General features: G+C 45.6%; 1 pseudogene; it reads right to left on the bottom strand.

Annotated features, from left to right (window-relative positions):
* Window positions 1-2490: 2490 nt before the first annotated feature.
* On the bottom strand, window positions 2491-3585 carry LOC103085723 (WW domain binding protein 1-like pseudogene; annotated as a pseudogene).
* Window positions 3586-12859: the final 9274 nt, after the last annotated feature.

The raw sequence follows: 12859 nt of genomic DNA, 5'->3' as shown, positions 1-12859 counted from the left end.
GTAAACACGTGGACCAGGTCCCCACTCTGACGAGAAGGAATCCTGAGAGGGCCAGAATCCATCCCTTCAACCAGTTAACTCAAGCAGTGTTCATTTTGGTAAAACTTGATCTCCTTTGAGACACTTCAGTGAGTTGTTTGGGATTAAAACAAAAAACAAACCAAAAAAAGTGGCAGGAAAGGCATCTGAGGGCTGCTGGCACACTCCTGCCCACTCTCGCCACATACCAGCCACGCGCTGGACCTCAGCAGAGGGAGGTAAGCCTTACGACACTATGGTGGCCGCCAAACCCTCCTGGCAATTCTGGGCAGGGCTGACATCTGGACCACCGCCAGTCCGAGCTGGACACTAAAGATCCAGTCCAGCTTCTGTCTGAGGTTCCACCTTGGCCTTCTGTCCCGAGCTGTTGTGGACACCCCCGGGGGCTGACACTGAGGTCCAGGAGCAGCTGAGGGAGGCAGATAGGCTCAGAGCACGTTTCTGTTTACAGGGAGCAGAACACAGGCCTCCGAGTGTCCACGGAGCAATGTGCAAATTGCAGTGATGGGTAGTGTAAAACCTCTACTTGGAGCACAGTATCTCTGGCAAACGTGGGGACTGCCACCGACAGCGTTGCTGAGTACACCCAAGTGCACAGTCAGACATTTGCTCAGCAAACAGTAAATGCGTAAAACAAATTACCTTGAGAGGGCTGCGCCTGCTCCAGACGCGTGGGTAACGTGAGCAGAGTGGCTGCCGTTCAAAGTGTAGTCACAGGAAAACAGGGCTGCGGGCTCACACACAACGGACACACACAGGTTATCCAAAAAGTCATGGACTGCACTTTGTTCAACATGGATTTTGGTTTTGTGGACTCCAAACTTAGACGCTCATTCACCTCACAGCCTTGGATTTGTCTATATTATGTGTATGTGTATATATACATATATACATATATATATACACATATATACATACACACACACACACACACACACACACACACACACACACACACACACACACATATATATATATACACCTTCCTTTCTTACCATAACATCAATGCCTAGTCTGAATGTCATCGTTCAAGTGTGGAGGAAGAACCAAACTCTTCATATGAACAGGGCTGGACAGCGAATGTTTCAGCAGTTTGCTTTCTCCATTCAGATTATTCCTATCAAAACTCAACTGGTTTTTGAAGCCAAATCACAGTAATAAGGATCCTGTGGTCCTTCAGGATGGCTGCCTTCACCCTCCTACCTGGGCCACTTAGACGCTTTACATAGGCTACAAAATTAGTTACCCCACTCAAGGCGGGGCGGAGCAGGGAAAGGGCTCGAAAACCACAGATAACCAAGGCATTTTTTCCAAATGGTCAGTCTGAAAAAATAAACAAAACAGCTTATTCAGAATCAAGAGAAAATACTGTGTGAGAGTCAGGCTGCGGGACTGCCCTTTCTCAGGGCCCACAGCTTCCTCATTTGTTCATAGAGAACAGTGAGACATGAAGGCCGGCAGATGTGTTCTTGGGATGGGGGAGGGTACTGATCACCTGTGGGCACAGATGAAAAGGGGAGAGATGCAGTAAGCTGCACCTCTGTCCAGTGCCACAGCGCAGGGCCTTCTGCTCACCCGCAGAAGTTCCAGAGATAGCCCGCACCCAAGCCTGCACACAAAACATCTCCTTCTGGCTCGACTGTAGCCAAGACTCTTTGAAGGCCAAGTTGAGAAAAAGCCACAAATTTTCCTTTTCCAAAACAGAATTCTTGCCTGCCCACTGGTCAAGTTCTTATTTTCAGCTCACTTCTGTTGTTGTTTTTTAAAAGAAAAAACACAAAGAGAAGGCAGGTGTAATCTTCCACACTTGAAGCAGTCCGCGGTCAGCCAGGACCTGCTGGGAAGGGGCCCCTCCAGGATGCATCGTGCCACCTCGATCTCGTCGCCTGGAATTTGAGAGCACAAGCCCTTTACCAACCCGCCACGCAACCACCGGTCGGCTCTCATCCTCCCACAGGAGGAGCCCAATTCCGGCTGCGGAGACACTGGCAGCGAGGGGCGACAATCCCCAGACCACTGGGGCTTCACCCAGGGCTGAGACCTGCCACCTCTCTTAGACTGAGACATGGCGAGGTTCTCATCAACTCACACCAGAACGTGAATCCACTCCTTCACCAAGAGTCACCTCAGGGCACAGTCTCATCCCCTCCTTGGGGGCTTCTGAAACGCACGTCTCTCTGACCCAAGCAGGTAGTGACACGTGACTTGAAAAGAGGTAAAGGGGGACGGGGTGGGGTATGAGGAATGAGTCACAGGACAACTTCTCGGCCCTCCGTGACACTGTATCTATGGGGGGCGAGGCACCCACACCCCAAACTGTACCTGGAGATGCAGGAAAATGCAGGAGCAGAGGGGAAAAAAGAAAAAGGAACACAGTCACTTAATGCTTCTCTCATGGTTCTCCCCTACCCTGGTTGCGTCGCCAAGTTCTCGGGCGCAGGCGGGGCCTGCTTAGCTTGGGGAGCTGCTGCTCTGGGAGTCTGGGGAGTCCTGCTCGTTGATGGTGTTCAGCAGCAGGCAGGCAGGCAGCCGCGGCAGGTGAGGGTGCCCGGGCTCCCGGGCCTGCTCCTCGGAGGGCTGGCAGAGCCCTTCCTCCTCGTCGCCAAGGGGCCGCACATGGCAGCTGTCGCAGAAGTCCAGGGGCCCATCCAGAGCATCGTCGATGAGCGCATTGAACTCTTTGAGGTCGTCATCATGGTGGCCCCGGTTGCTCACTCACACCTCGATGCCCGAGTCACCTGTGAAGCGGCGACGTCTGCCGGGCGTCTTGTCTTTGCTGTCAGGGAGGGCGCCGCCCTGCTCGGAGCTGTACTCTTTCAGCAGCTCCTCCTTACATTCGGAATCCTTGTCCAGGAAGGCCCCAGGGTCCACCTCCCCCTGGCCGGCCACAGAGCCGCTGGGCTCCATCCTGGGGGCTTTGGTGGCTGCTGCTGGGTCTGCTGGCACGTCGGAGGGCTCAGGGTCAGCGATGCTCGGGGGTCGCGTGCTGCTTCTGCTGGGCCCGGACGAGGGGCTGCTCTGAGCCCTCTGGGAGCCCCTGGTGGGGTCGGCACCCGGGGGGCTGCCGCCTGTAGGGCCACACTGTGCAGGCAGCTGCTGCTGGAGCTGGAAGGCACTGTATGGTGGGGGAGGAGTCGGAGGTCAGTTCACCACTTCCTCATAAGGAGGTAGTAAATAGTTTGGCAAAAACCTGAAATAAAATGGCAGCGCTGAGTAATTGTGGGCTTCCCGGTAGGCGATCAGGTGGATTTCATGTTGCCGCTGTTGGGCCTGAAGGCGGTGCTTGGCTCGGCGGTGGTGGCACACGCAGCAGCAGCTCAGGAGGATGATGATGGTCCACACGAGCCAGAACCACCAGAGTTCATAGTAGTAGCTGCAGCACTGAGACTGTCCACAGCAGTGTCCTGTGTCACAGATGTAGCTTTGATTGTTGGTACGCACGCAGGTTTCCTTATCCTGCGGGGGTTCAGCCCTGGCTGACAGGGGGCTGGGCAGCACCCTGAGGAGCAGGTGCGCCACGCCACCCAGGAGCCTCCTCCTCTCCATCCCCCTCCCCCACCTCCTCTTCCCTCTTCTTCCTGCTCTTGTTTGTTATATTTCTTATATTTCATATTAGTGAGATCAGGCAGTGTTTGCCTTTCTCTGACTTATTTCACTTAGCATAATGCCCTCCAAGTCCATCTATGATGCTGCAGATGGCAAAATTTCATTCTTTTTATGGCTGAGTAGTATTCCATCGTGTGTGTGTGTGTGTGTGTGTGTGTGTATAGATATATCTCGTCTTCTTTTGACTTCTTTTAACAGACTATTAACTTTTAAGACTATATTCCATTTGTATACCTCTGAGAGGTTGGGTTGGGAGACCAGAGCAGGTTTCACTTTCTGCAATTCACATGTATTGCTCTTACGACTTAAACAAAAATCTAATAAAGATATTAAAAGCAGATGCAAGGGAAAAATAACAGAAGACATGCACAACTTTAATAATAATGCCAATTAAGGTGGAAGGCTTATTGGTAGCTTTTTTCTCTTTTTCCCCATTTTTCTATACGGCCTGCAATGTTATTATTCTATCAGTTGTAGGACCCACATCTCCACACCTCACCACAGCACCTCTTAAACTTGCTTAGTTCTCAATCTAGCTATTTCATGCTGACCTTCCTGTAATTAATCCTTTCTTGTACTTTCTCCATTCATCCCATTTCCTTTTTGGTATCGAATTTCAATTTTATAGCAAGATCTCTTTTCCCTTAACTCTATTCTAGCTATTTTGCTTAATTCTAACCTTATCCTCAACTCCAATTCCAAATATTACTAGAAAGAAGGGACACTTCTCACTTGTTTTGTAAGACGCTTGCCTCTTTAGAAATTAGATCACGTAGAGTCTCAAGGCCACTCGTGGCTCTATACTTGTTTTCTGGCGGTCACTCTGAGTTGCATTTCTTCTGGAAGGCCACAGATGACAGTAGGGTAGGTTCCAGGTTCTCAAGTTGAGAATGAATACACTGCCCAGTGCTTCAAAGCCCTCTACCATGATGTTTTGAGCCTCCCTAGAGGCTGGGCTCTTAAGAGCTGAGGAAACTCTGGCAGAGTTCTGGCTAGTTCTCCCTACCTTTCCCTTCTGAGTTAACCTAGGTGCTGGAACAGAACAGCCTCTGTTTTCTGCTATTTTTCAGTACTAAAACAGTCTTAAAGAACTCATCAACCTTTTAATAACGTGAATCAGATTCTGTCTCTCCTTGCTTAAAACTCTTTAGTGGCTTTCCATTGAACTTAGGAAAAAAGTGTAAATCCTCATCTTTGTTCGCACAGGGCGCCACGTGATTTGGCTCTGCCTATTTCTGCCTCTCACCTCTGCCATCCTGTTCCTCGCCTCCCGTGTTCCAGCTACACTGACCTGCTTTCCCTTCCTCAGTGTGCCCAGCTTTGTCTAACCAAGGAGGCCTTTGTTCATGTGGTGCTTTCTGCTGGGAGTGTTTCTCCTAGTTCTTTAAAAAGCCTATCCCCTCACCCTTTAGGTCTCACTTAAGTATCCCTTCAGTGAGACTTTCCCTGACCATTTTATCTATGGAGGGCCTTCCTAATCTTTCTCTATCTCAGCACCCTCTTTGCTTTCTACAGAGCATTGAGTTTATAGTAAGTTGTCGCTTACCCGTTGATTGTCTGTCTCCTCCATCGATTATATATGTAGGTGCCAAGAGAGCAGCTGATGTTTTGCTCACCACTCACTATATACACGGTGCATAGAAATTCAGTACATACGTTTTAAGTGAAATAAATTGAACCATAGAGTGGAAGGGACCCTAAAGTCACCTCGTGTGTCCCCCCAAACCACTCCACATCATCCCTAATGGGTCCAAGTTAGAAAATTCCTGTCACAGCAAATTCTCTATTTGGGTATCTCAAAATGTCAATTAATTCTAATGTATATTGAGCAGAAATCTATCTTTCTGTCTGAAACTTCCCTTTATGTGTCATCTGGAGTTACACATAAGACACTTAATTCTTTTCAATGTCACTTTCAAATATTTGAATATGACTATCTCATCCTCCCCACACTCTACACATATTCTCAAACTCCTCAGAGAAACTGCTCCAACTGTTTCAATTACTTCTCTCCTCGCCAGACCCCATCGCGGGCATTTCTCAATGAATGTTTGCTTAATTTGAGTCATCTCAAATAGAATTCAGTACGAAGAATACTGTAATTATCTCCTCTCTTTTTTTTTTTTTTTTTTTTTTGGATATGACCACTTTACGTATGCAATATAAATCTGCAAAAAATTTTTCTCTCTCTCTCTTTTCTAACAAATGTTACGCTACGTAATATGTAATTTGGAATACGTAAACATATGGAATATATGGAATATGTAATATACGTAATTTGTAATACATGTATATGTAATATATGTAAATATATGTAAGTTATATCAAGAATGCAATCAACCAAAACCACTGCTTTCATTACTCATGCATGAACTCGTCTCCCTTACCTGGTGCATCTAATTGCTTGAACTTAACTATAGCTTCTATCTTCCATCTTGTTAGTTTTGATCCATCATTCTAACCTGTCTAGATCTCCTTGAATCTTGTTCCTGTCAGCTGACTTATTAGTGCTATCTCCTGGCTCTGTGTCAACTGAACACTTGACAAGCTTGCTCTCTTTGACTTCATCCAAGTTGCCAGTAAAAATGCTGAACAAGGCAGACACATTAGCACAACCCAGAGAGCTCTCTTCCAGGTAAACATGGCGCCTTGGTCATCACGCTTTGGGCATTGTCATTCAGTCACACATGGAGTCTCATTAATGCCACGTTGCTCCTTTCTGCTCAAACGCCTCACTGCAGGTCATGCATGCTCTCTCTATAGCTGTCCCTTGACGTCCCAGCCTGCAAAGCATGGCAGAAAAGGAAGTGAGGTGAATCTGGGTGATGTTTTTTCTTGGTGAGCAGCACAGGTAAGCACCCTAGAAGCCTCAGGGGGATGTAGTTCTTTAGGATGAAGGCTCCCACTCAGTCACATCATCCCCCGTCTCATTGATTTGCCTCACAGCACCTGTCACCTCTCACATCTTTAATCTGCCATGCCCTTCTCCTTCTTGGTCTTCTCTCAAGGTTTACATGCATTTGGATGAAGCCTACGAAATTTCTAAGGGAGCGATTTGCTACAGTCCAACGATGAGAAGCGGAGTTAATAATTCTTTTGATGAAGATCTGAGGCAGCCTTCCTGGGCAGCCCAGGACATCCCCTTCAAAAGATCTAGCTCTTCCTAGCTCTACAGTTCTTCGTTAGTACTCTCTCACCCTCCCTTTCCTGGGCTGACTTCCACCTTACTCTGAGCAGAAGTTGGCAGACCCGTTTCCACACACAGTAGACAGAACTTGCTCTCTACTGTTCCGGAGAGACGACAAGCCTTGCCCCAGTGCTGTGGGGCTGCTGCCTCTCCTGGCATCTGAAGGGTTTCTTCCTGAGAGCTTGTGGTCTGCTTCCTTCAGAAGCCACCGGCACCTGGTGCAGGGCATCAGAGAGACCCACCTCAGCCCAAGAGAAGAGCTTGAGGGCTTCCCTGGTGGCGCAGTGGTTGAGAGTCCGCCTGCCGATGCAGGGGACACGGGTTCGTGCCCCGGTCCGGGAGGATCCCACATGCCGCGGAGCGGCTGGGCCCGTGAGCCGTGGCCGCGGAGACTGCGCGTCCGGAGCCTGTGCTTCGCAATGGGAGAGGCCACAACAGTGAGAGGCCCGCGTACCGCAAAAAAAAAAAAAAAAAAGAGAAGAGCTTGGATGGGGCTGGGGCTGTGAGCATCTTCTTTCTGTAGTTTGTGGCTTCGGTTTCTGCTTTCTCACTCTTATGTGCTAATTGACCATTTCTTCTCTCCCATTCCTCTTTTTCTCCTTTTTTTCCCCACTACCCCACCCCCCCAAACCCTCAACACTTCTCCTTTGGTCCAGAAGAGACAAACACAACATTAATGATTGGCTATGAAAGAGAATCTTACAGGTTCTTTGTATTCTCTCTCAGAGCTCTGCAATAAGCAATCCCTTTTCATCCTGAAACTTTTTTCTTGATGACACCATTCCTGCCACTTTAGTAATCACCTATATCTGATGGAAGAGCTGAAGCATGGCTAAGTGGTAGGTGGGGAAATTGTGCATGCCTGAATGGTTTTGCTTTTAAGTTGTACACACTACCCATGTGTGTGCATGTACGACAGAAAATACCAAACATGTAGCACTCAAATAACTTACTCCATCTGACCCATGTAAATAGGCATGAAGGGCATAAGTACAGGGAAAACCACAGTTCAATTCATTCATTACACTGTCAATTCTGCTGTGGACAGAATTGTGTCCCCCCAAGTTCATATGATGAAGCCTACTCCCCAAGGTGATGGTATGTGGAGGCAGGGCCATTGGGAGATAATTAGGTTTAGAGGAGGTTGTGAGGTTGGGGCCCTCATGATGGCATTAGTGTCCTTATAAGAAGAGACACCAGAGAAGTGCCCTCTCCCTCCCCCCCTCCCCCTCCCTCGCTCCCTCCCTCCCTTTCTCCCTCTCTCTCCCTCTATATGTGTCTCTCTATCTCTGTCTCTCTCTGTCACGTGAGGACACAGTGAGAAGTTGGCAGTCTACAACCCGGGAAGAGGACCCTAGCCAGTGAGCTGGCATGTTGATCTGGGACTTCCCAGTCTCCAGTCTGTGAGAAAATAAATTTCCATTATTTAAGCCACCCAGTTTATGGTATTTTGTTATGGCAGCCGAGCAGACTAATACAGATTCTCAAGCTAATTATTTGCTATCTGCCATAACATTTGTTTCCCAAATGTGCCATTTGCACTCAAATCTACATGTAAATTGAATTAGCTAATTAATACAGGTATAAAGTACCTCAGGATAGGAGTCTCTGCTTACTTCATTTTCCATTAATTCCTATATATTTATATATCTTCCCTTGGAACTCCTGGATTAAACTACACAGCCCTCTCACTTAACTGTAAAGCACTCAGACAATTTTATCTGAATGTTCCCCTGTCAATGTTACCTTGATATCCTGACTCTTTCCTGAAACTTTACACTTACCTTTCCCGAAATTAGCCTCTTTCACTGTGGACCCAAGCAATGATCCTATTCTGTGGCAAAGCCCATGCTTGCATTTCATTTCCATACCCTGTCTCTCTGCTCTTGTGTTAAAAATTAGGAGTTTAAATGCAGGTAACTGGTTTCCTTTTCAGGAGTAAAAAGGATTAAAATGGCCAGTTTGTTGATGATGATAAGGATGATGTCTAACATTTATGAGTTTTAATTTCTTTACATACATATCTCATTTAATCCTTACAAAAAATGATGTGAAGGAATGGCTATTCCCTCCATAGTTATGGATGAGGAAAGTGAGGCAAAGAGATTAATTGCCAGAGGTTTCACAGCCAGTGAGTGATGTCATCAAGATTTGAACCTAGGCATCTAAATCCAGATCTCACATTCCTGACTATTAAATTAAGTATTCATTGGGCATGCCACCTAAAATGACCAAAAAGTCAAACTGGAAGATCCTAAGAGGGAGTAGTTAGCAGCCTTGCTGCAGCTTACTTCTTAGGAGGATTTATATGTTGACTATTTCTTTTGTGTGGAAGGGTTACTAAATATCACAGTTGCCATTTAGCCCTCTGTTGCCAGGTGGGAAGTCTCCTGGTTTACTGCATTTGAATGATTCATACTTCATGCCACACTGAATACCTTCCTTCAATCAAGAAAAAGGTTTCGCAGACTCACAGACATAGAGAACAGACTTGTGGTTGCCAAGGGGATGGGGGGAGGGGGGAGGGATGGATTGGGAGGTTGGGATTAGCAGATGCAAACTAGTATATAGAGAATGGATAAACAACAAGGTCCTGCTGTATAGCACAGGGAACTGTATTCAGTATCCTATGATAAACCATAATGGAAAAGAATATGAAAAAGAATATATTTGTGTATAACTGAATCACTTTCCTGTACAGCAGAAATTAACACAACACTGTAAATCAACTATACTTCAATAAAATTTTTTAAATAAAAAGAAAATTTAAAAAAAGAAAAAGGTTTCAAGTGAGGAATTTAGTTGTGTGTGTTAGGAGCTGACACTACACAGAGCCAGTAGCCCTTACTCAATCTGGAAGCTAAGGCCAGCCCACAACCTCTTCAGACTCCTGTAACATGCTGAGTTTTTTGCTTCAGTAGTGAAGCTTTTTGCACAAGCAGCCATATTTGTCAATTTTAGGGCTAGGAGATATTTGGCCCACACATGGGGAAGAAAGGCCATTCTAACACTTGGGTCCTTTTATTGGGCTGGTCCTATCTTGGGTATTGAGAACAGAAGAATCTTCAAACAATTTCCTGCTGCCAGTAGGTGGTACAAGTAGCTGCTGTTGGACAGACCATTAAACAATACAAAGATTCCCTGAAGACAGACTGAAGAACTCATAACATCTGCCTTTAGTCCTGGGAGACTATAACAAAACATGCTCTCGTGTGTCTATTTGAACAGCATCATAAGGCAGCACAGAGTAGCCATTCAATCAACATGTGCTGAGCTGAATGGAAATCTGTGGGACCCAGGGCAAAGAGTGCAAAGGTTGAATGAATTTGGATTGGAGGAGTGCTCCTCCAATCCAAATTCATCTCCCCTTTCTAGCGCCAACCAGCAGTTAGAGAGCGTGTGACAAAACAAGCACCTGTCATTGTTTTCTGTCCCAGTGATCCTCTCATTACCTTGTATGTGTACAGATCTTTGCTCGTGATGAGATGGCAGTATCTCTACAGCTAGAGGAAGCATACTGTGACAGAGCGTTGCTTTTGGAGTCCATGCACACGCCCTGCCCCTTAATGCTAGGTGACCTTAGGCATGACACTTTAACTGCTTTTTCCTGGTTTGTGGTTTAATCTCAGTTTCCTCACAGGTTTGTCATAAAGATTCAGTCCTCATAACTCATTAATCTCTTTCCCCTTTCCTCTTTGTGGAAATGGATGATGTCAGTTATTTCTGCATGCCTAGCTCCTAGTGTATGTCTTGGTACACGTTAGACATCAGAAAAATGCTTATGGAATAAATAAAACTATTTCTCTTTTATATTACAATCCCTTTTTCTGTGTTGGTCATCTAGTTGGTTCTCAAATACTTTTTGAAAGAAAGATATTTTTTAATTTACTTTTTTATTTTTTTAATATTCATTTGGCTGTGCTGGTTCTTAGTTGCAGCACGCGGGATCTTTCTTAATTGCGGCATGCAGGCTCTTAGTTGTGGCATGCGGGATCTAGTTCCCTGACCAGGGATCAAACCCGGGCCTCCTGCATTGGCAGCATACAGTGTTAATCACTGGACTGCCAGGGAAGTCCCAAAAGATGCCTTTTTAAAAACTCGGGTTTAAGTTATTTACATATAGTAAACTATTGTTATGTATTATTATAATATTTATATTAATATGTATTAAACTATATATTATTAAGTTCAGTTATTTACGTAAAGTACTCAATCTTAAGACAGCTCAGTGACTTTTTACATGTGCATGCACTCATGAAACCACCATCTGGATAAAGATAAAAAACATTTCAGTTGCTTCAGAAGTGTCCTGCATGCTACCTCTCAGTCAATGCTCCCCTTGCCAGAGGAAATCATTATTCTGACTTCTGTCACCATGGATTCATTTTGCTCATTCTTGGACTACATACCCTCTTTTGTCTGGATTCTTTCACTCAACAATGCTGTGAGATTCATCCATATTGTCATGTAAGTTGGTAGTTTGTTCATTTTTTAAAAAATTAATTAATTAATTAATTAATTTATTTTTGGCTGAGTTGGGTCTTTGTTGCTGCGCGTGGGCTTTCTCTAGTTGCGGCGAGCCGGGGCTACTCTTTGTTGCGGTGCATGGGCTTCTCATTGCGGTGGCTTCTCTTGTTGTGGAGCACGGGCTCTAGGTGCGTGGGCTTCTGTAGTTGTGGCTCGCGGGCTCTATAGCTCAGGCTCAGTAGTTGTGGCTCACGGTCTTAGTTGCTCTGAGGCATGTGTGATCTTCTCGGACCAGGGCTCGAACCCGTGTCCCCTGCATTGGCAGGCGGATTCTTAACCACTGTGCCACAAGGGAAGCCCTGTTCATTTTTCTTTTTTAATGTGCAGTATTCTGTGATATATATAAACTAGAACCAATCCATTCGACTACTGATGGACAACGGGTTTGTTTCCAGTTTTTAGCAATGATGAATAGAGCTATAAATATTCTTGTGTATGTCTTTTGGTACACATAGGCATTCATTTCTCTTGGGTAAATGAAAGGAATGGAATTGCTAGGGTGAATTCCCCTATGAATGGAATTCACATAGGGTGAATGTATGTTTAATTTAATTAGAAACTACCAAACTATTTTACAAAATAGTTGAACAGATTTACACTCCCATCAGTAGTGTATTGAATTCCAGTTCCTCCAAATTCTTACGAGCATTTGATATTGTCAGTCTTTTCAATTTCAGCCATCCTGATGTAATGAACTTGAGTTTTCATTTGCTGGTTATTTACAATGTATGAACTTATTAATAATTCCTTATCCAATGTGGTCCTCCATCTCAGCAAATTGTTCAATGTGATAAATATGCTTCTAGTCAAAACATCTCTATTAGGCAGTCAGAACTGGTGCAGAAGGAGTCTTGGATTCAGAGATGACATGGTAGAAACTCCAAATTTCTAACAAGTAAATTAAACATAAATGCAAGTATCAAAAAGATAAAGTAAATAGAAAGCCAGTTAAAATAATGAACAATGTGGGCTTCCCTGGTGGCGCAGTGGTTGGGGGTCCGCCTGCTGATGCAGAGGACACGGGTTCGTGCCCCGGTCCGGGAAGATCCCACATGCCGCGGAGCGGCTGGGCCCGTGAGCCGTGGCCGCTGAGCCTGCGCGTCCGGAGCCTGTGCTCCGCAACGGGAGAGGCCACAACAGTGAGAGGCCCGTGAACTGCAAAAAACAAACAAACAAACAAAAATAATGAACAATGTAACTCTGTCTTATCCCTACACTTTTAAGTAGAAAATTCGGTTAACAAATATTCTTTAAACAGAAGAAGAATCTGATAACATGTGTCGTATTTAACAGATATATATTAGCTACCTCTGTGAGCTCGATATAAGACCAGAAACTTTTTGATAATTTTGTTCAGTTCTCAAAACCCTCACAAAATTGGTATTATCTCCATTATACAACTTGGGAAAGTAGAAGAGATTGCTGAGGATGGCTATCCTGCTTTGCCTTGGTTCTACCACAGCCCTTGCCCACAACCCTCATCCATCGCCCAGCTGCTGC

This window comes from Lipotes vexillifer, unplaced genomic scaffold, assembly GCF_000442215.2.
Source record: "Lipotes vexillifer unplaced genomic scaffold, Lipotes_vexillifer_v1.1 scaffold858, whole genome shotgun sequence".
NCBI lineage: Eukaryota > Metazoa > Chordata > Mammalia > Artiodactyla > Lipotidae > Lipotes > Lipotes vexillifer.
Note: the sequence above shows the minus strand (reverse complement) of the source record. Positions and strands in the feature narration are given on the sequence as shown.